At 39.5% G+C, this 23,613-nt stretch overlaps 1 protein-coding gene across 1 annotated transcript in view; it reads right to left on the reverse strand.

The window, feature by feature from the left end:
* Window positions 1–23,613, reverse strand: part of f (forked) — a 470,851-nt gene that overhangs the window by 416,794 nt on the left and 30,444 nt on the right. The gene's annotated exons all lie outside the window — the stretch shown is intronic.

Below are 23,613 nucleotides of genomic sequence, written 5' to 3' on the forward strand. Positions count from 1 at the left end.
TTGTGGGTGAATCTGATCAATAGTTCAGATTTATAAAACTGAGTCTTTACAGAAGATCAGCAGACGTGGGCACATGAAGCGCTAACCGCTAAATCATACTTTCAGAAATGATTCATTTTTCAAACGGTTATAATTTCAGATTGAAACGGATTTTTGTGAACGAGTAACTATGATAGCAGGCTGTTCAACAGTGGTAATGATGTTTCATGTTCAGGTTTGTGTTTTTAATAACCCCAAGTGTAATTTTGCGGTTACCGGATCAGCGGATTCACGTTTTAACCATTAAATCACCCCTGATGAATGTGGGCGTCTTAGTGGAATACGTGTATAAAGAGAGAAATAAGAATTAGTACTTTCCATTTAATGTCACTACCTTAATTGATCCTTGACAGATACGCGTATTTCGTCTACAATATGCAGACTTCTTCAGTGTCTTGTACTAGTACTCAACTGAAGAAAACATCTCATGTTACCGAATATATATTAACCCAGGTATCTTTTCACTTAGAAGCTAGGTAAACTTAAATTTAATTTCCTGTAGGAGCAGGTACTCCGCTGCTTACTCGTTGATGTATCCTAGGTACTAACTTGAGCATCTAGAGCAGGCAATACACAAAGCTACTTATGCTCTATGGATATGCAAAAGAACATTCGGTAAACAGTGGGGACTGAAACCGAAAATGATCCATTGGATTTACTCGGCAATTGTGAAACCCAGGATTACTTATGGTGTATTGGTCTGGTGGCCAAAAACAAAAGAGAGTGTTGCTCAGAGAAAGTTAGAAAAACTCTCTCAATAACAGGTGCAATGAGAAGTACACCATCGAAGGCATTGGATGCTTTGCTTTATATGCTACCATTGCATCAATTTGTACAATTAGAAGCCGAAAAGTGTGCTCTAAGGATTAAAAGGTCAGTGAAACTCTTTGAATGAGACCTTAGAGGACATCTTAGGATTCTAAAAACTATTAGTATCAACTCTCTAGCAAGGAACAACGAAGACTGGATGGAGAAAAGATATAATTTCAATCGACTTTTTCAAGTAGTTTACCCTGAGCGTAATTCATGGCAATTTGGTGGCCCGGTTCTTCATCCAGGATCGATTGTTTTTTATACAGATGGTTCAACATTGAACAATCAAGTGGGAGCAGGAGTAACTGGCCCAGGGATAGACATATTGGTTCCTATGGGCAGATGGCCGACTGTGTTCCAAGCTGAAATCCAAGCAATTTTAGAGTGTTCCATTATATGTTTTCGTAGAAACAATAAGAGTTCAAATATATGCGTCATGTCCGACAGTCAAGCTGCTCTAAATGCTTTAAAGTCGGCGACATGTACATCAAAACTTGTCTGGGAGTGTGTTCAATCACTTCAAAAATTGTCTTGTCAACTTATATTGGGTTCCTGGTCATTGCGGGATTGAGGGAAATGAAAGAGCTGATGCATTAACAAGACTCGGATCTTCTCATAAGTTCATCGGGCCAGAGCCCTTTTGTGGCTTATCGGCTGCATCTCTTAAAATGGAGCTAAAAGCGTGGGAATCTTCAAAAGTGGAGGAAAACTGGAAGAACACTTCTATTGCTAGGCAGTCGAAGCGATTCATTAATCCAAACATTTCTGTGACCCACAAAATCCTGGAACTTTCTAAGAAAGATCTTAGTACAGGGTGCCCATTCAAATTTCTTTTATCAATTTCCGGTTTTTTCCCGGTTATTAAAAAACAAAACTCTACCTTAAACAAAAAAGACGTTCAAAAATAACCCTTTAGAGATAATGATGAAATTTTGTCAGCAGAATTTCTCTACAATATGCAGGGCTGGTAGTGGGTATTTTATACAATAGTATTGACTACAATAACGAAAAAAATTGAAAAATAGTGACTCTAAAATAGTGACATTTATTGATCGGAAAGATATTAAAGATATGGAAAAATCTCAATCTTCAAAAGAGTTGTAAGATTCTGGTCTACATTTTAGAGATATTGGACGTTTTTTTTAATGCTGGTACTTAGTAATTCGTGATCTTCAATTCAAACAAAACAAGAAAGCATAGTATAATTTACTATATGTTAGAATGTAAGTTCACAGTTCGAGAAAAATTTAATGTTTCTAAAGTATAGAAGAGATATCATGATTTTAAACATAGAATTTACCTAAAATCTGGGATTGGAAATTTGTTGATTCCGGACTTGTAGAATATACAATTTGATGGGCTTGGAAAAGATCTTCTGAAAAAAGAAGATTCTACTAAATGATTTTTCGATGTTTGCCGATACTAAAGCTTCCGGCCTTCAAAGATTTATCGAAATTCAGCACTTTGAAAAAAATCTCTTGCGCTTGGAAAGTTTTCAAGACCATTTTTCAACATCTAAGGCTTGGAAAACTTTCAAGATGACGAAGAGATATCGGAACCAAACTTTATTTTTTTCGAAACTTTTTTTCGGTTTTTTTTTTCCAGTTGTCTAACCTACTTTTCTCAGTTTAATTGAAACAATTAAATATGGTAAAATACCCCAAGTCCCATCACAATACAATTATACAACCCAAATCCTTACTTTAAGCATAGATTATTATTTCGCTTAACTGTTGACCCTAAAGAATGAATGCAGTATGTAATATGTAGTAAGGTCAAAATATGTTATTCTCAATTGGGGATTGGAATTGAGAAGAGAAATGCAAGGAAATTCCAATGATGATTTTTTAAATAATCTTAACAGAATCTTAACAGGATTCCAAGAGGATAATTTGAGAATGCTTAGCAAAATTTCAAAGAAAGTATTTTTTTATTTATAGTAATTTTTACACTCTCGGATCATTCGTGCTTTATCAGGGTGAGATTTAAACTCATGATTTTGGATTGACAGGTATGAATTCAGATCTTTTTGTTTTACAGACTAACCTCGGTATTCAAAGGTTTCATAACCTTGGTATCAGGTTAGCACAAAGTGCAGAAATTAATGTTTAATTTATCTCTAGACCGATCATCTCATGACTTCTATTTCGTTGATTGTGTCCGGTGTCAAACATTTCCATGTCAAGCATGATCAGAGGAGTTTGAGCTGGCATGAATCTGCTAATCTATCTATCTTCGTAACAGAATATGCCTTTATACTAGAACTACTTCACCCGGAAAACTGTAGCAAAAGAATTCAAGCAATGGCACCATATGCATTCCAATGACTTCCATATTCTTTCCTTTATTTAACATCGGTCTCTGTTCTGTGGGGCCTCATAGCCTAGTCAGTAAAGGCACGGTATTACCAAGCCGGAGGCGGCGGGTTCGATTCCCGGTCCGGTCGAGGGAATCTTTCGGGTTGGAAATTTTCTCGACTTCCCTGGGCATAGAGTATCATTGTGCTTGCCACACAATATACAAATTCATGCATTGGTATTGGCATCGAAAGCTCTCAATTAATAACTGTGGAAGTGCATTTAGAACACTAAGTTGAGAGCACGCAATTAGCTAATATGCGCTAAGCAATAAGCTTGAAATGCGAATAAGAAGAAGAAGAAGAAGAAGAAGAAGTCTGTTCCGCAATCTAGTGTCAATCACCGACGGACATCGATTGCCATCCCCATTGACGGCAATCGGGAAGGAAGGCAGCTTCCACACCTGTGTAGGATATCGCACCCATTCAACACACATGGGCCGGGACCAACGGCTTTACTTCCCTTCCGAAGGAAGACGTGACCAGAGATTTTTATGCCTCAGAAAAATCCCACCAACCTCGGCTGGGATTGAACCCAGACACATCGAGGTGTTAGAAAGCAGTCACGCTTACCACTACACCACTACACCACGGCGCCCGGCAATGACTTCCATATGAAATTCTATAAATTTAGCTATCATAGTAGGAACAACGACAAAGCACCGCTTGATCCGGGCGCGAACAGATTGCGAGTGAGAGAAAAGATAAATAAGAAAGTTGTAAGCAAGATAATATAATGGTGTGTGTGTGTGTGCTATAAAGTTGATTGATTCCAAGTAACATTACAAGTTTAAAGGTTTAAAGGATTCTTCAAGTCCAAATTATGGCCTACAAGACTAATATTAAATCAAAATTGTTACTTGGGATGAGTATATATGATCTTTCCCGGTGCAATTTGGGTTTTCCCGCATTTTTCCCGGTAAATCCGAATTCCCGGTTTTTTCCCGGATTTCTCGATTTTCCCGGTTGGATGGACACCATGTAAGTATATATGCAAGTCTTATACCAAGTCATTGTCCGAGCCGTTATCACTTGAAGCTGATTGGAAAACTTCAAGATGATGTATGTCGCTTCTGTGGCATAGAAAAGGAAGACTCGGAACATTTGCTATGCCACTGTCCAGAAATTTTCAATAAAGGCGTAAGTTCTTCGACAAGGGGCTGATAGAACCCTTTGACATTTGGAGAACAACTCCCAGTACGGCAGTCCCGTGCTGGGATAATGCTATTAGTCAAACGATGGTGATCACTCCTAATAATAGTGATACGGCATCTTGATATAGCTAAAGAAAAAAAAAAATAGGAAATATATCACAATAGATCAGAAAAATGGTCGCAGTGATGAAAATACCCGACAAGGAAAAAAAAACGAGAAGAGCTTTTAAGCCATTAAAAAAAAGCATTAAGTTAAGAAAGTCAAATAAGTAAAAATTGAGACTGAAAGTGTGTGTCCGTTTTATAACTTGAACAGCCTTTAATGAAACGGAGAAAAGGTCAATTTCCAAAAAGACTGCAGACGTCTCTTAGCATTCAGTGAAAGCCGGAAATAATTAAATAACTTAATGGATGAAATAATAAATAAGCCAACACTATTAGTTTGTCAACTGTCTACAGTTGTTTGCTCCCACATAATTTGCATTTAAATTATCCTGACAAAATCGTATGCAAAATCGACCCCTTGTTACTTTCAATTTCAACTTTTCCTTTTGCATTTCCTCCAGTTGATTCGCTGTTATTTTTTTTTCCTCAATCATCATCAGGTATTGATATCGATCCTCGCTTGGATGGCAGCGACACAGTCAGCATCGGTTAAATTAGCAGCTACAATTCACAGCGCAGTTTAAGCATGGTTGTTTGGCTTACACTGCACAGTCATGTTTCAACAACAGGATATGCGTTCGGATGTAAGTTTTTGTCTGTTGTTATAGATCTTTTAAACAGCCACGATACAACACAGCACGTCGCGCTCAATAAACACCTAGGTGCTTATATTGGCGTACAATTATTTGATTTTGCACTGCTTACACACTTGCCCAATAATTATCCTGTTTAACTCAAGCTGGCTCGCGGAAAAGTATTGCACTTGTGGTGTAAAATAAGGCATTTTACGTTTAAATTAAGTATAATAAGTTTAGAGAAAATATCACGTTATTTATTAATAATTTAATAGAAGACATTCTAAATGTATATATGCACTATAAAGAAGATGCAATGCTCAAAGGATATAATGTGTATACACATTTCGAAAAAGTAGTGTAAATTTCTGTTCAATATGATGCACATAAATGGAGCGTCACATATCATATAAGTTTACATTATAAATCATGTAAAGTTCTGAGACATTTCATGCAATGTAGCAAATATTGTATATAAAAGCCCATCTTTGTAAACAACATTGTTTACAAGTTGCTCGGTTGTGTGAAATGAAATACAAGTTTACGTGGATCAATGTATACATCACTATTAAAATTCAGATTTTTTTAAATATATGTTCAAGTATTTTTGTTTTAAAGTGTGTAAAAATATCATCTTGTATTGAGAGTTGGATTTGAAATTTAATTCGTTTGCGATTTCAAGCAGCCATGGACGTGATAATGAAGAATGTCAAAATCTGTATAAAATCGTGTTTTATCTTAAAAAAACAGTAATCTCTTCGAAAAGAATGAAACATTTATTTTTCTGAAGTAATGAAATTGGGTTGTTAGCGGAATGCTTTAATAAAACAGCAAAAAAAGGTTATCTTCCATTTAATTCCACTTAATTAATTTTGGTATCCATGACAGATACGTATTTCGACTACAATGTGCAGTCTTCATCAGTGTCATTCCCACTAAAGAACTTATCAAAATCTAACCCCCTTAAGTACTCATCCCCTAGGTATAAAAGTCAAGATCACAGGTATATAAATGAAACTACAATGTGTTGAATCGGAACCTACCTAACTAATTAAAACCAAAGATTTAAGTAAGCTAAAGGAGAAAAATCTATTCAACTCTCTAATAAGGAAAATCCCAAAGGCTTGGTAGCCATCATAATGAAGTAATGAAATTGGGTTGTTAGCGGAATGCTTTAATAAAACAGCAAAAAAAGGTTATCTTCCATTTAATTCCACTTAATTAATTTTGGTATCCATGACAGATACGTATTTCGACTACAATGTGCAGTCTTCATCAGTGTCATTCCCACTAAAGAACTTATCAAAATCTAACCCCCTTAAGTACTCATCCCCTAGGTATAAAAGTCAAGATCACAGGTATATAAATGAAACTACAATGTGTTGAATCGGAACCTACCTAACTAATTAAAACCAAAGATTTAAGTAAGCTAAAGGAGAAAAATCTATTCAACTCTCTAATAAGGAAAATCCCAAAGGCTTGGTAGCCATCATAATGAAGTAATGAAATTGGGTTGTTAGCGGAATGCTTTAATAAAACAGCAAAAAAAGGTTATCTTCCATTATCTACCCAAAGGCTTGGTAGCCATCATATGATCATTATGATGGCTACCAAGCCTTTGGGATTTTCCTTATTAGAGAGTTGAATAGATTTTTCTCCTTTAGCTTACTTAAATCTTTGGGTTTTAATTAGTTAGGTAGGTTCCGATTCAACACATTGTAGTTTCATTTATATACCTGTGATCTTGACTTTTATACCTAGGGGATGAGTACTTAAGGGGGTTAGATTTTGATAAGTTCTTTAGTGGGAATGACACTGATGAAGACTGCACATTGTAGTCGAAATACGTATCTGTCATGGATACCAAAATTAATTAAGTGGAATTAAATGGAAGATAACCTTTTTTTGCTGTTTTATTAAAGCATTCCGCTAACAAGAGAGTTGAATAGATTTTTCTCCTTTAGCTTACTTAAATCTTTGGTTTTAATTAGTTAGGTAGGTTCCGATTCAACACATTGTAGTTTCATTTATATACCTGTGATCTTGACTTTTATACCTAGGGGATGAGTACTTAAGGGGGTTAGATTTTGATAAGTTCTTTAGTGGGAATGACACTGATGAAGACTGCACATTGTAGTCGAAATACGTATCTGTCATGGATACCAAAATTAATTAAGTGGAATTAAATGGAAGATAACCTTTTTTTTGCTGTTTTATTAAAGCATTCCGCTAACAACCCAATTTCATTACTTCATTATGATGGCTACCAAGCCTTTGGGATTTTCCTTATTAGAGAGTTGAATAGATTTTTCTCCTTTAGCTTACTTAAATCTTTGGTTTTAATTAGTTAGGTAGGTTCCGATTCAACACATTGTAGTTTCATTTATATACCTGTGATCTTGACTTTTATACCTAGGGGATGAGTACTTAAGGGGGTTAGATTTTGATAAGTTCTTTAGTGGGAATGACACTGATGAAGACTGCACATTGTAGTCGAAATACGTATCTGTCATGGATACCAAAATTAATTAAGTGGAATTAAATGGAAGATAACCTTTTTTTGCTGTTTTATTAAAGCATTCCGCTAACAACCCAATTTCATTACTTCATTATGATGGCTACCAAGCCTTTGGGATTTTCCTTATTAGAGAGTTGAATAGATTTTTCTCCTTTAGCTTACTTAAATCTTTGGTTTTAATTAGTTAGGTAGGTTCCGATTCAACACATTGTAGTTTCATTTATATACCTGTGATCTTGACTTTTATACCTAGGGATGAGTACTTAAGGGGGTTAGATTTTGATAAGTTCTTTAGTGGGAATGACACTGATGAAGACTGCACATTGTAGTCGAAATACGTATCTGTCATGGATACCAAAATTAATTAAGTGGAATTAAATGGAAGATAACCTTTTTTTGCTGTTTTATTAAAGCATTCCGCTAACAACCCAATTTCATTACTTCATTATGATGGCTACCAAGCCTTTGGGATTTTCCTTATTAGAGAGTTGAATAGATTTTTCTCCTTTAGCTTACTTAAATCTTTGGTTTTAATTAGTTAGGTAGGTTCCGATTCAACACATTGTAGTTTCATTTATATACCTGTGATCTTGACTTTTATACCTAGGGGATGAGTACTTAAGGGGGTTAGATTTTGATAAGTTCTTTAGTGGGAATGACACTGATGAAGACTGCACATTGTAGTCGAAATACGTATCTGTCATGGATACCAAAATTAATTAAGTGGAATTAAATGGAAGATAACCTTTTTTTGCTGTTTTATTAAAGCATTCCGCTAACAACCCAATTTCATTACTTCATTATGATGGCTACCAAGCCTTTGGGATTTTCCTTATTAGAGAGTTGAATAGATTTTTCTCCTTTAGCTTACTTAAATCTTTGGTTTTAATTAGTTAGGTAGGTTCCGATTCAACACATTGTAGTTTCATTTATATACCTGTGATCTTGACTTTTATACCTAGGGGATGAGTACTTAAGGGGGTTAGATTTTGATAAGTTCTTTAGTGGGAATGACACTGATGAAGACTGCACATTGTAGTCGAAATACGTATCTGTCATGGATACCAAAATTAATTAAGTGGAATTAAATGGAAGATAACCTTTTTTTGCTGTTTTATTAAAGCATTCCGCTAACAACCCAATTTCATTACTTCATTATGATGGCTACCAAGCCTTTGGGATTTTCCTTATTAGAGAGTTGAATAGATTTTTCTCCTTTAGCTTACTTAAATCTTTGGTTTTAATTAGTTAGGTAGGTTCCGATTCAACACATTGTAGTTTCATTTATATACCTGTGATCTTGACTTTTATACCTAGGGGATGAGTACTTAAGGGGGTTAGATTTTGATAAGTTCTTTAGTGGGAATGACACTGATGAAGACTGCACATTGTAGTCGAAATACGTATCTGTCATGGATACCAAAATTAATTAAGTGGAATTAAATGGAAGATAACCTTTTTTTGCTGTTTTATTAAAGCATTCCGCTAACAACCCAATTTCATTACTTCATTATGATGGCTACCAAGCCTTTGGGATTTTCCTTATTAGAGAGTTGAATAGATTTTTCTCCTTTAGCTTACTTAAATCTTTGGTTTTAATTAGTTAGGTAGGTTCCGATTCAACACATTGTAGTTTCATTTATATACCTGTGATCTTGACTTTTATACCTAGGGGATGAGTACTTAAGGGGGTTAGATTTTGATAAGTTCTTTAGTGGGAATGACACTGATGAAGACTGCACATTGTAGTCGAAATACGTATCTGTCATGGATACCAAAATTAATTAAGTGGAATTAAATGGAAGATAACCTTTTTTTGCTGTTTTATTAAAGCATTCCGCTAACAACCCAATTTCATTACTTCATTATGATGGCTACCAAGCCTTTGGGATTTTCCTTATTAGAGAGTTGAATAGATTTTTCTCCTTTAGCTTACTTAAATCTTTGGTTTTAATTAGTTAGGTAGGTTCCGATTCAACACATTGTAGTTTCATTTATATACCTGTGATCTTGACTTTTATACCTAGGGGATGAGTACTTAAGGGGGTTAGATTTTGATAAGTTCTTTAGTGGGAATGACACTGATGAAGACTGCACATTGTAGTCGAAATACGTATCTGTCATGGATACCAAAATTAATTAAGTGGAATTAAATGGAAGATAACCTTTTTTTGCTGTTTTATTAAAGCATTCCGCTAACAACCCAATTTCATTACTTCATTATGATGGCTACCAAGCCTTTGGGATTTTCCTTATTAGAGAGTTGAATAGATTTTTCTCCTTTAGCTTACTTAAATCTTTGGTTTTAATTAGTTAGGTAGGTTCCGATTCAACACATTGTAGTTTCATTTATATACCTGTGATCTTGACTTTTATACCTAGGGGATGAGTACTTAAGGGGGTTAGATTTTGATAAGTTCTTTAGTGGGAATGACACTGATGAAGACTGCACATTGTAGTCGAAATACGTATCTGTCATGGATACCAAAATTAATTAAGTGGAATTAAATGGAAGATAACCTTTTTTTGCTGTTTTATTAAAGCATTCCGCTAACAACCCAATTTCATTACTTCATTATGATGGCTACCAAGCCTTTGGGATTTTCCTTATTAGAGAGTTGAATAGATTTTTCTCCTTTAGCTTACTTAAATCTTTGGTTTTAATTAGTTAGGTAGGTTCCGATTCAACACATTGTAGTTTCATTTATATACCTGTGATCTTGACTTTTATACCTAGGGGATGAGTACTTAAGGGGGTTAGATTTTGATAAGTTCTTTAGTGGGAATGACACTGATGAAGACTGCACATTGTAGTCGAAATACGTATCTGTCATGGATACCAAAATTAATTAAGTGGAATTAAATGGAAGATAACCTTTTTTTGCTGTTTTATTAAAGCATTCCGCTAACAACCCAATTTCATTACTTCATTATGATGGCTACCAAGCCTTTGGGATTTTCCTTATTAGAGAGTTGAATAGATTTTTCTCCTTTAGCTTACTTAAATCTTTGGTTTTAATTAGTTAGGTAGGTTCCGATTCAACACATTGTAGTTTCATTTATATACCTGTGATCTTGACTTTTATACCTAGGGGATGAGTACTTAAGGGGGTTAGATTTTGATAAGTTCTTTAGTGGGAATGACACTGATGAAGACTGCACATTGTAGTCGAAATACGTATCTGTCATGGATACCAAAATTAATTAAGTGGAATTAAATGGAAGATAACCTTTTTTTGCTGTTTTATTAAAGCATTCCGCTAACAACCCAATTTCATTACTTCATTATGATGGCTACCAAGCCTTTGGGATTTTCCTTATTAGAGAGTTGAATAGATTTTTCTCCTTTAGCTTACTTAAATCTTTGGTTTTAATTAGTTAGGTAGGTTCCGATTCAACACATTGTAGTTTCATTTATATACCTGTGATCTTGACTTTTATACCTAGGGGATGAGTACTTAAGGGGGTTAGATTTTGATAAGTTCTTTAGTGGGAATGACACTGATGAAGACTGCACATTGTAGTCGAAATACGTATCTGTCATGGATACCAAAATTAATTAAGTGGAATTAAATGGAAGATAACCTTTTTTTGCTGTTTTATTTATTTTTCGCATAATAAACTATGCTTGGAAAATCCGTTCAATATCAGAACGCATCGTCAGGACTACGAAAGTGCTGTAACTAAAACATACGTGCTAGCTGTGGTGCCTTTTTTTGACAAATTTATCTGGTAATTAACAGTAAATGGAGAGAAATTTGAATTAAAGTATGCGTAGGGCGAACACGAAATTATTGCAACAGTTACTTTATATTTATTACTACTAGGCGGAAATTAACCAAACTTGGCATAGTTTCTCTTTGAAGTGCATTCCTTTAAATTTTGTTATTGTCTGTTTCGATGCGGCTAAGAGGGAAGTGAGTCAAGTGAAGACGCGAGAAAAAATGCTGTACGCTCACATGGAAAATTCTGAGCTGTCCCATCGTGTTTTAGGAAAAAAAAACTGCATATCAATCATTCAATCGTATCAAGAGTTTTAAACAGATTCAAGGACCAGTTGAGATTGGATCACAAGCACGGAGCAGGAAGGAAACCGGGAGCAGCATATAGAAAGGCGTAGGGAAAGGTGAAAGGTAATTTCACCCGAAATCCCAACATTTCAACAAGTGATGTTGCCAAATAGATCGGTGTTTCGCAAAGTTACGCGCAGAAGCTGGCAAAGGCAAAAGCTGGATTACATGCATTCAAGGTTCAAAACTTCCAAAACCGCGATGAACGCCAGCAAACTGTTGCCAAAATCCACGCAAAGAAGCGTGGAGAAATTTTGACCAGATACAGTTGCTGTAAGATTGATAATGAAACATACGTCAAAGCTGACTTCCAACAAATACCTGGACAGGAGTTTCACACCAGAAAAGATAAGTTCCAAGTGACTGATCGGCCTCCCTTAGCTCAGTCGGTAAAGGCGCAGCTACAAATCAAGACCATAACGGCGCCGGTGGTGTAGTGGTAAGCGTGATTACCTCTCCCCCCAGCAGGCCTGGGTTCAATCCCAGTCGGCGCCGCCGGGATGTTCTGAGGCATAACATCTTTGATCACGCCTTCCTTCGGATGGGAAGTAAAGCCGTTGGTCCCCGGTTCATGAGTTGATGAGTCGATAGGTAGGGTCCAGGTGTGGGAGCTGCCTTCCTGGCACGTCGGTAGTATTGGTGCTCAGCACGGAAAACAAGATTGACGGAAAAAAACAAACCAAGGAAAAAAAATCAAGACCATGCTGGAGGTGGCTGGATTCGATTCCTGGTCTAGTCTAGGAATTTTTTGGGTGAGAAGATTTCTCGCGCATATAGGGTATAATTGTACTTGCCACACAATTATACTAATGCAAAAATGATATAGACATCGAAAGCTCTCAATTAATAACTGTGGAAGTGCATCTAAAACACTAAGTTGAGAGCACGCAATAAGCTAATATACGATATGCTTGAAATGTGAAGAAGAAGAAGAAGAAGAAGAAGTGAATGATCGTTTAAAGAAAAAGAAAATGTCGAAATTTGCATCAAAATACCATATTTGGCAGGTTATCTACACCCACATTGATTCAAGAGGACATCTAGATCTCAACTTGAGGACATTTTGTAGACCTTAAGATATTACATGACTTCAAAAACATCTTGAAGCTATCAATTCATACCCATAATATCATAAATCAAGACAAAAATGCATAAAAAGCACGAAAATATTTTTGGCCACCTTCTTGTATGGAGATTCCCCACTGTGCAAGGTTCGACTGGGATTGAACCCAGGCTCTTTGAAGTTAGAGGCAGTGACACTTTTCACTACACCATCGGCGTCGCTATGGTACAGGCTTAGAAAGCTTAATTAACTTACAAAAGATGGTCTTTGTCACTTACAAGTGGATGCATCATACAAAAGAAAATAACCACTTGCATGAGGGTGATAAGGAAGAAGCCAGCGCGCCGCATATCATCGCACCATTTATGCGTAGGAACATGAATAATTCGAAAAAAAACTGAGCTGCCGTTTAAAGTAACAAGACCAAAACAGTCCAAAACCGACAGCTACTTTTAAGACAAAACAGAGTGGAAAGAAAATCGTTTGAGTGGAAAACCGACTAGGAAATTAATTAAACTCGAACATTGTTTTTTTTTTCTACGCAGCCTATGTCCGCCATAGTGCACATATCTGTTTAGTAATGATTTGCGTACTTGCTTTCTTTAATCGTTTGGTCGATGTTGTTTTAAGATGGTATTTGTTTTTTTACGTGAATTTGCTTCAGTGATATTTTATATATTGCTACTGTAGCAAAATGTTGCTTTAGCGAAAATAATGACTCATGCGTAAAGAAGAAAATATTCAAAATTTCCAAATATCGCTGACATACTACGAATGCCTTCTTGACATTTAATTTTAAAACATGACTCTGATGGGTTGCTGTTCTGGCCTATGATCAAACTGTCTAGATGATAGAAAGTTTCACAACTATCTGATGAATGTCACACTTCTTCTGTTGTTTTGGGACGGGCCCGACACGCTATAGGTCACGAGTTCAAATCTCATCCCGGACAAGTCACGAGTGACCTAACGTTTGTATTGTGTTAATGTGTTGAAGTGAAAAAAAAATTAAAGGTTGTGTCCTAAACACGACCGCAGTATGACGTAGAACCAAACAAAATTGATGTTTTTCATGCATTTTTGACTATTATACTTTATCTTACAATTTTCAAGTATTTCAATGTTTCGGTTATGGTTCACTCAAAACAATTAAAACATTTTTCTTGACAAATATATTAATATTTGTCAGAACAGAAGTACACATGAAATTTATACGCAAATGAATAGTATGTGTGGTCACGCATGGTTTTTACATGTACATATATTAAGTATGTGGCCAACACATAGATATTGATTTGTTGATCACGTTGCAACAATTAATGTGTGGAACACATAAAAACTCCAGAACAAGATCCTTAGGATGATTCTAAACAGTCCTCCACGGACCCGAAATTCTGAGGTTCACCGCCTGGCTGGCCTTCAGCCTCTCGAAGAGCGACGAACGGTCTCCTTGGAAAGGTTCAGAGACACCTGTCTGAGATCAGATCTTCAGATCATACGTGATCTGGCACGTTAGTTAAGTTAGACTCGTAGTTAGGTAGGTTATCAAATTTTTCAATTAAAACAAAACACACCCCCCAAGGGGTATTCTGTTAACTAGATGAAATACGCAAATACTAAATTAGAATATGCAATGAACAAAGATGAAAAGCCAAATAGGCTAATCAATAATCAACAGAAATAAACGAAATTTTACTACTACAACTTTTACAGTCAGTGGTGTGTAATTCACCAACATAATATCATCGAATATGTCTTTCAAGCAATTTTTTTTTCAAATTTGAAAGTTTTGGTGCGGGAAGAAATTAAGGGAAAACTTATGTTTTTACTAATAACTGTAATTTGTTTAAAATCTATTTCCCGGAAAAAAAGTGATCGTCAAAGTCCATGTCTTTTTCGGGTTATTGTTGAGGGGGGGGGGGGGGGAGTTGTTGTGAAAGGTGAGGAGGTTTACAAACATGGCTTTTCCTCATTGTGTCGCATTCCTCATTTCACGCCGTGATCCACCTTTAGCCACTGACTTGGTCCTGCTTGCCGTCCGAGGCGACAATGAGTAAAAGCAGTTTTTTTAGTTTAAATGATCTTTATTTTAGTTTAACTTGGACGATTACCATATAAATTTTTACTAAGTGATTTAATTGCTTTCTTCATCTTTAGGTATGGGCAAAATTCAAAATTTGTTTTACAGAATTAGTCCTAGACTTAGTATACGGTCGACCACCTTGGTGGGATTGGTTTGTTTTGTTTTTAGAATTTGAAGAGAAACTACTTAATACTACTATTTACAGCTTAAAACTAACCTACTCTACTATATACACTTAACCTACTATGTACAAATTGCTTATTAATGCATGTTCAGAAAGATTGCATTTTTGAATAAATTTAGTTTTCATATCATCAATTTTGGAATCTACTTTGGGAATTTCTGCCTCTTGATGGAGGTCTGCTATTCTTGTGTCGAATGGACGATCTAGGATCATCCTCAACACTCTATTCTGTGCAACCTGGATTTTGTTCCTGTGGGTCTGAGCGCACGATTCCCACACCGGGGCGGCATAGAAGATCGCGGGGGCTATGATCTGTTTGTAAACAGCCAGTTTGTTTTGCCTTGAGAGGCGGGATCTGCGGCAAATGAGCGGATACAAACACCTAACCAAGGCGGAGCACTTAACTAGGGTTTTCTCTATGTGCGAGCGGAACAGGAGCTTCTCATCGAACAACATCCCGAGATAAGTAACATCAGTGGACCACTCGACCCTTGTACCATCCATTATTACGGTACAGGAGGGAGACGGTTTAAGTTTTGGTGATTGTCTGTGGAGGAACATGATCGCTTGGGTTTTCGAGGCGTTGATTTTGATTTTCCACGTGGTGGCATAATCAGTAAAGGTGTCAAGGCATCGTTGGAGCTTGTTCGTAATTTCACGAGGCATCCTACCCTTGACGGCTATCGCGGTGTCATCTGCAAACAGAAAGAACACGCAACCGTCTCCTAGAGGAGGGATGTCCGACATGTAGATGCTGTAAAGCAGTGGTCCCAGCAGACTCCCTTGCGGAACACCTGCTGGGATCGGAAATTGTCCCGAAAGGGAACTATTCAACGACACCCTGAACGACCTTTGCTGTAGATAGTTACGGGTGATTTTCACAAGGTATGGTGGAAAGTTGGAGTTACAAAGCTTGTATATAAGTCCGTCGTGCCAGACATTGTCAAACGCCTTTTCGACGTCTAACAAGGCCATGGCTGTGGACTTGGATACAGCTTTGTTACTTCGGATGTTATTCATCACCCGCACTAGCTGATGATTGGTGGAATGCCCCTTGCGGAACCCGAACTGTTCCGGAAGAAGAATGTCATGTTCCTCCACAAACTTGTTTAGTCGGCTGAAGAGCGATCGGTCTGTAGCTTGACGGTAGTGAAGGGTCTTTCCCAGGTTTGCGGATCGGGATGATTTTTGCCACCTTCCAGATGCTTGGAAAGTAGTGCAGCTCCAAGCATCTGTTGAGGATGGCAGCCAGCAGCGAGTGCACCCTCGCGCTGAGATTTTTCAACTCTAGGTTGAATATTCCGTCAAACCCGGGAGCCTTCATGTTCGTACTGTGTTTCAGCGCTGAGCAAATTTGTTCCTCTGTAATCCGTTCTTCTGGAGGGACGGCACAAGGGGAGGCATCTAACGTCTGGACGCACTGCACAACCTGGTTCTCGAGTGGACTTGGGATTGTAGAGCCAAGCAAATGCGACTGGGCAATGTGCTCCCCAATTGCATTGGCCTTCTCTTCGTTGGTGATAAGCCGTTCGTCATTGACTCTAAGTGGTGGAATGGGCTTGGGGTGAGACTTCAGCACCTTGGCAACCTTCCAGAATGGTCTGGAACGGTCGTCCAGGTTCTGAACGAGCCGCCCGAAACTCTCGTTCCGGATTGAGACCATTCTGGAAGCGATCTGCCGATTCAGATCGACCATTTCGTATTTACGCTGCTGATCCCCAGTCCGCTGAAACTGGCGTCTACGAACATTTCTGAGCCGAATCAAAAGTTTGGTGTGGGAATCAATTGCTTGAAACTTACCCCTCACAGGAACTCGTCGAACGCACTCTTCGTCAGCCACGGATATGGCTTGATGGAGACCCTCCAGGGCCCGGTCGATGTCCTCCACTGTGTCGAGCGGTGGGTTGTCGTCGATGTGGCGGTCGACCACGCGTCGAAACTGGACCCAGTTGACTCGATGGTAGTCCTTCCGCTGGCACGGTGCAGGGGCCACGTTGTAGCCCAGCTCGGTCAGCACCGGTTGGTGGTCCGAACTCAGGTCGTTGACGGCAACCGGCTTGGCTAATCTGGTGTTTGCCAAGAACAGGTCCAGCGTCGATGGGTTGCCCGTCGGTGATGTGAAGGTTGGTTCGTCCGGAAACCAGACGGAATAGAGACCATGCTGGGAATGGTCGAATAGCAGGCGGCCGTTCTGGTTCTGCTGGTAGTTCCGCCAGGCCTCGTGCCGGGCGTTCAGGTCCCCTCCGATTACAAAGCGGGCATTGGTGTGGGTTATGATGGCAAGGTCGTTCTTGAACTGCTGTGCTGTACCATTGCTAACGGTACATTGCCGGGGGCAGTAGACAACGATGAACCGGACGTTTCCGGTCGATGTTTCCACCTCAACGCCGACGGCCTCGATGATGGAAGTGCGGTAGTGGGGTAGGGTGCAGTACTTGATGCCTTTCTTGATGATGACCGCGACACCGCCCCCCCCTGGAGCTGGTGCGATCAAGCCGGACAATGCTGTGGTCGGGCAGCCAGAAGCTGTCACCGGTCTTGAGGTGGGTCTCGGTGAGAAGGCCCACGTCGATGTCGTGCTTGCGGAGGAAGTCTGCAAGCTCAATGTTTTTCGCCCCTACGGAGCGAGCGTTCCAGTTGGCGATCTTTATGGGTTCACGGTCCATAATTAGCGACGAAGGAGATGATAGCTTGGAGCTGTTGTGTTCTTGTTGCGCAGGTGCGCTTGATGATGATGGCCTGGGCCAACAGTGTGACGATCTCATCCGTTGACAGCGGAGAATCGTCTGTAGCTTCACCGGTTGTACCGGCCAATCCCGGAGCAGGGGGAACCGTCGATGGCCCGGAGGCTTGACCGGGTACTGCAGCGGCAGCCAAATGTTGGTTGAGCGGGAGCGGCGGCAACACTGGAATTGGCCGTGATTGGACCGGTGATAACGGAGGAAAGTTCTGCGCGTTGTTTTCTGGAACCTTCTTGCGACCGGGCTGGCTGTTGGACGAGGCCTTCTTCCGGATCTCGGCGTATTCGGCCCGCTTCGGACATGCCTTACTCGTGGCCTTGTGGGCGGCACCGCAGTTGGCGCATGTGGGAGTGGCTTCCTCGATGCTGTCGCAGTTGTCGATCTTGTGGTTTTTGCCGCATTTGATGCAGCGGCTGGCCATGCGGCAATTCCTGGTGCCGTGCCCGAACAATAGGCAGTTCGAGCACTGAGTGACGCCACGGTGGGTGGGTTTATACCGCTCCCACTTCACTACGATGTGGAACAGTGTGCGTGTCGTCTGGAGATCCTTCACGGTTGTGGAGTTCTTCTCCAGATGAACCAGGTAGAGCTGGTCACGATACTTGATGGCCTTGCTGCGGGTCATCTTGTGGACTTCGACCGGCTTGAGGCCGTTCGCCTTAATCTCGTCCATTAAGGTGGTGGTGCCCATGTCGTGGAGCCCGCGCAGCACCACTTTCAGCGGCTTGGTGGCCTCGATGTCGTGGGAGAAGTACTCCAGCTTCATTCTGTCCAAGAGGGCCTGAACTGCGTTGAAGTGTTTTTCGGCCGGGACCATCAGTTTGTAGCCTTCCGTGCACCGTTGAATGGTGCAGCGAAGGCCCTGCTTAATGTAGAAATCCAGCTGCTCCCATAGCCCGGGAGGGAAGCCCTTCACATAGAAGGGTGGCAACTTAACTTTTTTCGGCACCGTCTCAGGGTCCGACTGCGGCTGGGCTCCGTTCTGCAGGGCGGAGAACGGATTGTTGCTCAGCAGCTTTTTTGCTGCTGATACGGTGGTGCTGCTGTCTTCAGGTCTGGGTCGTTTAGTTCCGGGAGGCCCCGGCTGCGGATCCGCAACGCCTGTCGGGATGGGCAATGGGGTTTTCTTCTGCTTCTTCTGGGCTGGCTCGGTGGTCGCGCCGTCTCCTGGGAGAGTCTGTTTTCCCGGTAAACCGGCACTCGCGTTACCGCGCGATTTCTTACCCATGGCTGGGTCAGCGAGAGCGTCACTACACAACGCGGAGCTAATTCGACTTGCGAACGAACGAACGAAACTAGAGAGAATTCAAATCGACTGAACTGCTCAACAGTCTGGCAGCGAATGAGCAATATATGATGAGTAAAAGCACGACAGCAGCGCTGTTTTATATCTTTTCATGTTCAAGCAGAACGATGTGCAACCGAACCTGACAGGATTTCCCGTCGTTTTTTCTATGAATGGGCGGAGCAGAAAGTTTCTTTTGTGCAGAATATGTAAAATAGGATGGACTTTGGATGTTAATATAATTGCATAAATAGAGGTACCAGATATGTTTTACAGTCAGTTGTTGGTTATCCATGGAGTGTATTTATTTATTTATTTATTTATTTATTTATTTATTTCGTCAACCTACGTAGACTAGTACAACTAATACAGTTTTGTTTTCTTAAATATATATTTATATAAAAAAAAGTAGTGTCAGCTTTCTTGTCTTTTCTTTTATGAGTTGTTATTTCTTATGGAATAAAAATATCGCTTTAGTTTATGCCGAGACATTGTAAAATCAATGGTTTCGCAGTGTTTATTGTAAGAGGCCATCATGCGGTTTAATGGCCCATATTTTGCATAATTTGTGCGATGATGTTTTATGGCAAATACATTTCGATTTCGGAGTTGCCGAGTAGGTGCATGGAAATTTAATTTTGATAAAAGTTCTGTTGAGTCAATTCGCTGTGAAACGATATCATTTACAAATGAAACCATTGCATATTCACGACGCTCTTTTAATGTTTGTATGTTTATAAGCATGCAGCGTGCTTCATATGATGGAAGAGGAAATGAAGTCCAACCTAATTTACGAAGAGCGTATAATAGAAATTGTTTTTGTACTGATTCTAATCTTTCTTCGTGCGTGATTGAAAATGGAGACCATACATGTATGTATCCTGTTAAGCAATTGTTTTTTGAAAATGTTGGCTCTGCATGTAAAAAATTAATTGTTTAAATTTGCTTAAAATTTATTTCCCGGAAAAAAATTATCGTCAAAGTCCATGTATTTTTCGGGTTATTGTTAAAGGGGGAGGGGAGAGGTGGTTAACGGGGAGGGGGTTTTACATGCACGTTTTTTCAAGTGTCATTCCTCATTGTGGTGGACACGCCGTGATCCACCTTTAGCCGCTGACTTAGTCTTACTTGCTGCAGAACCTAGTGCCACGCCGTCTGAAGCGGGAATAAGCAGAGGCAGGAGAGCAGCGCTAATTTATATATTTTCATGTTCAAGCAGAATGATGTGTAACCAAGTGGTATTCGTTTATGACGACTGGGTTTGGGAAAAAGGCTTATTTCATGAAAACAGTGATATAATTATGATTTGTGCATTTTCAATAGTTTAATTACAAAAAAAAATTGTAAAAATATTTATGTCAGCAGGTTTGTAATGTAATATCCTGTCGATTGGCGTATTTGGATTTTAATTTTATTTATAAATGGCAAAGTTACAAGCGTTCAAAACCTAACACTCCTTCACCACACATATTTTTTGATTTGCACCCCAGTATAGTCGACAAAGACGTAGTTCTACGTCAAAAAACAAAAATACAAGAAAAAATGTCTCCTGTTTTGTAAAACAAAATTGGTGTTGAATTTTCGAGTGTTATGCTAAATAGTAAAGATTTTAATCAAGCATTGCAGCTGGAAACAGTCAAAACAATGAAGCTACCTATCATATCAATTTTCATAGCTTAAACAGAAGCAACAATTCCTTAACAATTAGCTATCTGAACTAACGGCACCGATGGTGTAGTGGTAAGCGTGATTACCTCTCACCCCAGCAGGCCTGGTTTCAATCCCAGTCGGCGCCGCCGGGATGTTCTGAGGCATAACATCTCTGATCACGCCTTCCTTCGGATGGGAAGTAAAGCCGTTGGTCCCCGGTTCATGAGTTGATGGGTCGATAGGTAGGGTCCAGGTGTGGGAGCTGCCTTCCTGGCACGTCGGTAGCATTGGTGCTCAGCACGGAAAACAAGATCGACGGAAAAAACAAACCAAAGGAAAAAAAAAAAAATTAGCTATCTGAACTAGACCTGTGCGCCGCCGCCCACAATTTTCATACGCCGCCGCCGCCGATGAAATTGAGCTGGCGCGCCGCCGCAGTAAAATTGTTCGCGCCGCCTAATAAATGTATGTTACGCCGATGAAAATTCCGTAACATCTTTTCGGTCAAATGCATCTTGAACGCGTTGAAATTAGATCTTGCGTGCACGCTCGTTCGTGTCTACTAAAAATTGAGTGAAAACCCACCCAATTTAATTGAAACCAGATCTACTCTAAATTGAGTAACATAGCCAGAACTGAATTTGGACTAAAACGGCTAGGTAATTGTTGATGAGTTATTTCTACTCATTCCCATACATTCAAAATAGCAGCAAAGATGCTCAAAGCTGACTCTATGCTATCCGCTCAAATGTTCCATCAACTATTCTGTAATATCTGGGACATCGCGACTTTTCCGGCCGACTGGATGCAGGGCGTCTTAGTGAAGGTCTCAAAGAAGGGGGATCTGACTGTGTGCGACAATTGGTGAGGCATCATGTTACTGTGTATTGTTCTCAAACTTCAGTGCAAAGTTATCCTGAATCGGATACAGGATTCTGTGACGGAAGATCTTGTGCGGACCATATTGTCACGCTCCGCATCATCCTGGAGCAGGTCAATGAATTCCAAGAGTCCCTTTATTTGGTATTAATTGACTACGAAAAAGCTTTCGACCGACTCAATCACGAGAATCTGTGGGGCGCCCTGAGATGCAAGGGAGTCCCGGATAAAATCGTCAACCTCATCGAAGCGCAGTATCAGGCTTTCACGTGCAGAGTTCTGCATAACAGAGCCTTGTCTGACCCTATCTCTGGTGTGAGACAAGGATGTATACTATCACCGCTACTGTTCCTCATCGTAATCGACGAGATCATAGTGGGTGCAGTTGACCGTGTACCGAATCGTGGGCTGTTTTGGCAGCCTATCATCATGGAGCATCTCAACGACTTCGATTTGGCCGATGATGTTGCAATGGCGCTTTGATATGCAGAGTAAGCTCAATGACCTAGGCGAACGCTCCTCTGCGGCGGGTCTCATCATCAAAGTCAACAAGACCAAATCGCTGGATGTCAACACGGGCAACCCTTATAACTTTACGGTAGCGGGGCAACCAGTGCACAGTGGTGCCAACCCAACTAACAATTTTCGCAATGTAAACGCTTTACTCATTTAATTTATACAGCCTCAAGCTGTATTCAAATGTTATACGATATGAGGAAACATTTACTCAACCTCTATATTTAATGACTTCAAAGACTTGATGTCTATTCCGTTTTTTTCAAACGCTTCAAGTTTTATGGTGAAACGAAACATTTTACTTCGAATACATATACGCGCCTTCTGAAAATTAACAAATTGATGTCACTACTCTGTAGTGTTAAATTAAAAAAAAAGTAATTTTCGCAAAATCAATTTAATTCATTCTATTAGAAAAAATACAGCTGTAATAAGTATTTCATATTTTTATGTTAATATGGTGTGAAACATGAATAAATTGAAAAAAAAAACTTATTATATTTATTTCCGGAGGATTGCATATGGCTGTCAGTGTTACCAACAGCATACTGATTACATTGCGGGTCAGAATTTTCAGTACAATAATATTTCTCTCTAGATGTGGGTGTGTTTGTGTCGGTGATTAATTTTTGGTTTCATTCGATTCCGATCGGTTAGACTTTAGCATGAAGATGAGTTCTTAAAACTCAAAATTATGGTCAAAACAAATTTAATCATCAACGGGATGGTCAGTGCTCACCCTACATAATGTGCCCAGGTGCTTTTTCGGCACTCTAATGTGAAGTTCTCACTATTGTGAGACGATTACCGAAAAGATGTTCTGACAGGCTGGTAGAAGCCGCACCGTCGTTATATCAGTGGGTGCCCAAAAAACACCTACCAGCACCCTATTTCATTAATAGTCCAACCCTAAGCCACAAACCTAAATTCTAATCAACACATCAAATTTAAAATAAATACTTTCTTAGCAATAACTAAGGGCTAAAGTGCTTGTGTAGCTTTTCTCTTAAACCAATTCAGCTTTTTTTTTATTCAGTACCAATATTTCATTTTAATTTTCATTTTGAGCTGATTGGAAGCATATTAAACGCAAAACTGCTGAAAAACCAGGGAAGTGGCATCTCTCTGTCTACTAATAACAATAGGGAGCATAACCGCGAACCTACCCTTGGGCCTAGCTTTGATTGATTCGTTTTCACTTTTTTATGCTGCCTACGAAAATATGTTGGCGTACCAGTCCCATGTGAAAATCTAATTTGAAGAAATATTTTGTGGACCTAGGGTGGGTGAGCCAGTACTCCTACCCTATACATACGGATTCCGAAGAACTCGTATGACTGCCAGCAATATGAAACAACAATTCAATTCCAAATAAAGATACCAGCTACCTGCTGTGTAGCATCAACTTCCGGTTAGTACAAAAATGCATGATTTTTTACCCTTTGATCAATCATAATATTACAGGTGCACACACTATCCAATAATTAGTGTAACTTCAAACCTCCTGGATTCAAACTACTAG

Source organism: Ochlerotatus camptorhynchus, unplaced genomic scaffold (genome assembly GCF_037179485.1).
Source record: "Ochlerotatus camptorhynchus isolate MF236.1 unplaced genomic scaffold, CSIRO-AGI_Acam_v1.1 ptg000336l, whole genome shotgun sequence".
In the NCBI taxonomy this organism is placed as follows: domain Eukaryota; kingdom Metazoa; phylum Arthropoda; class Insecta; order Diptera; family Culicidae; genus Ochlerotatus; species Ochlerotatus camptorhynchus.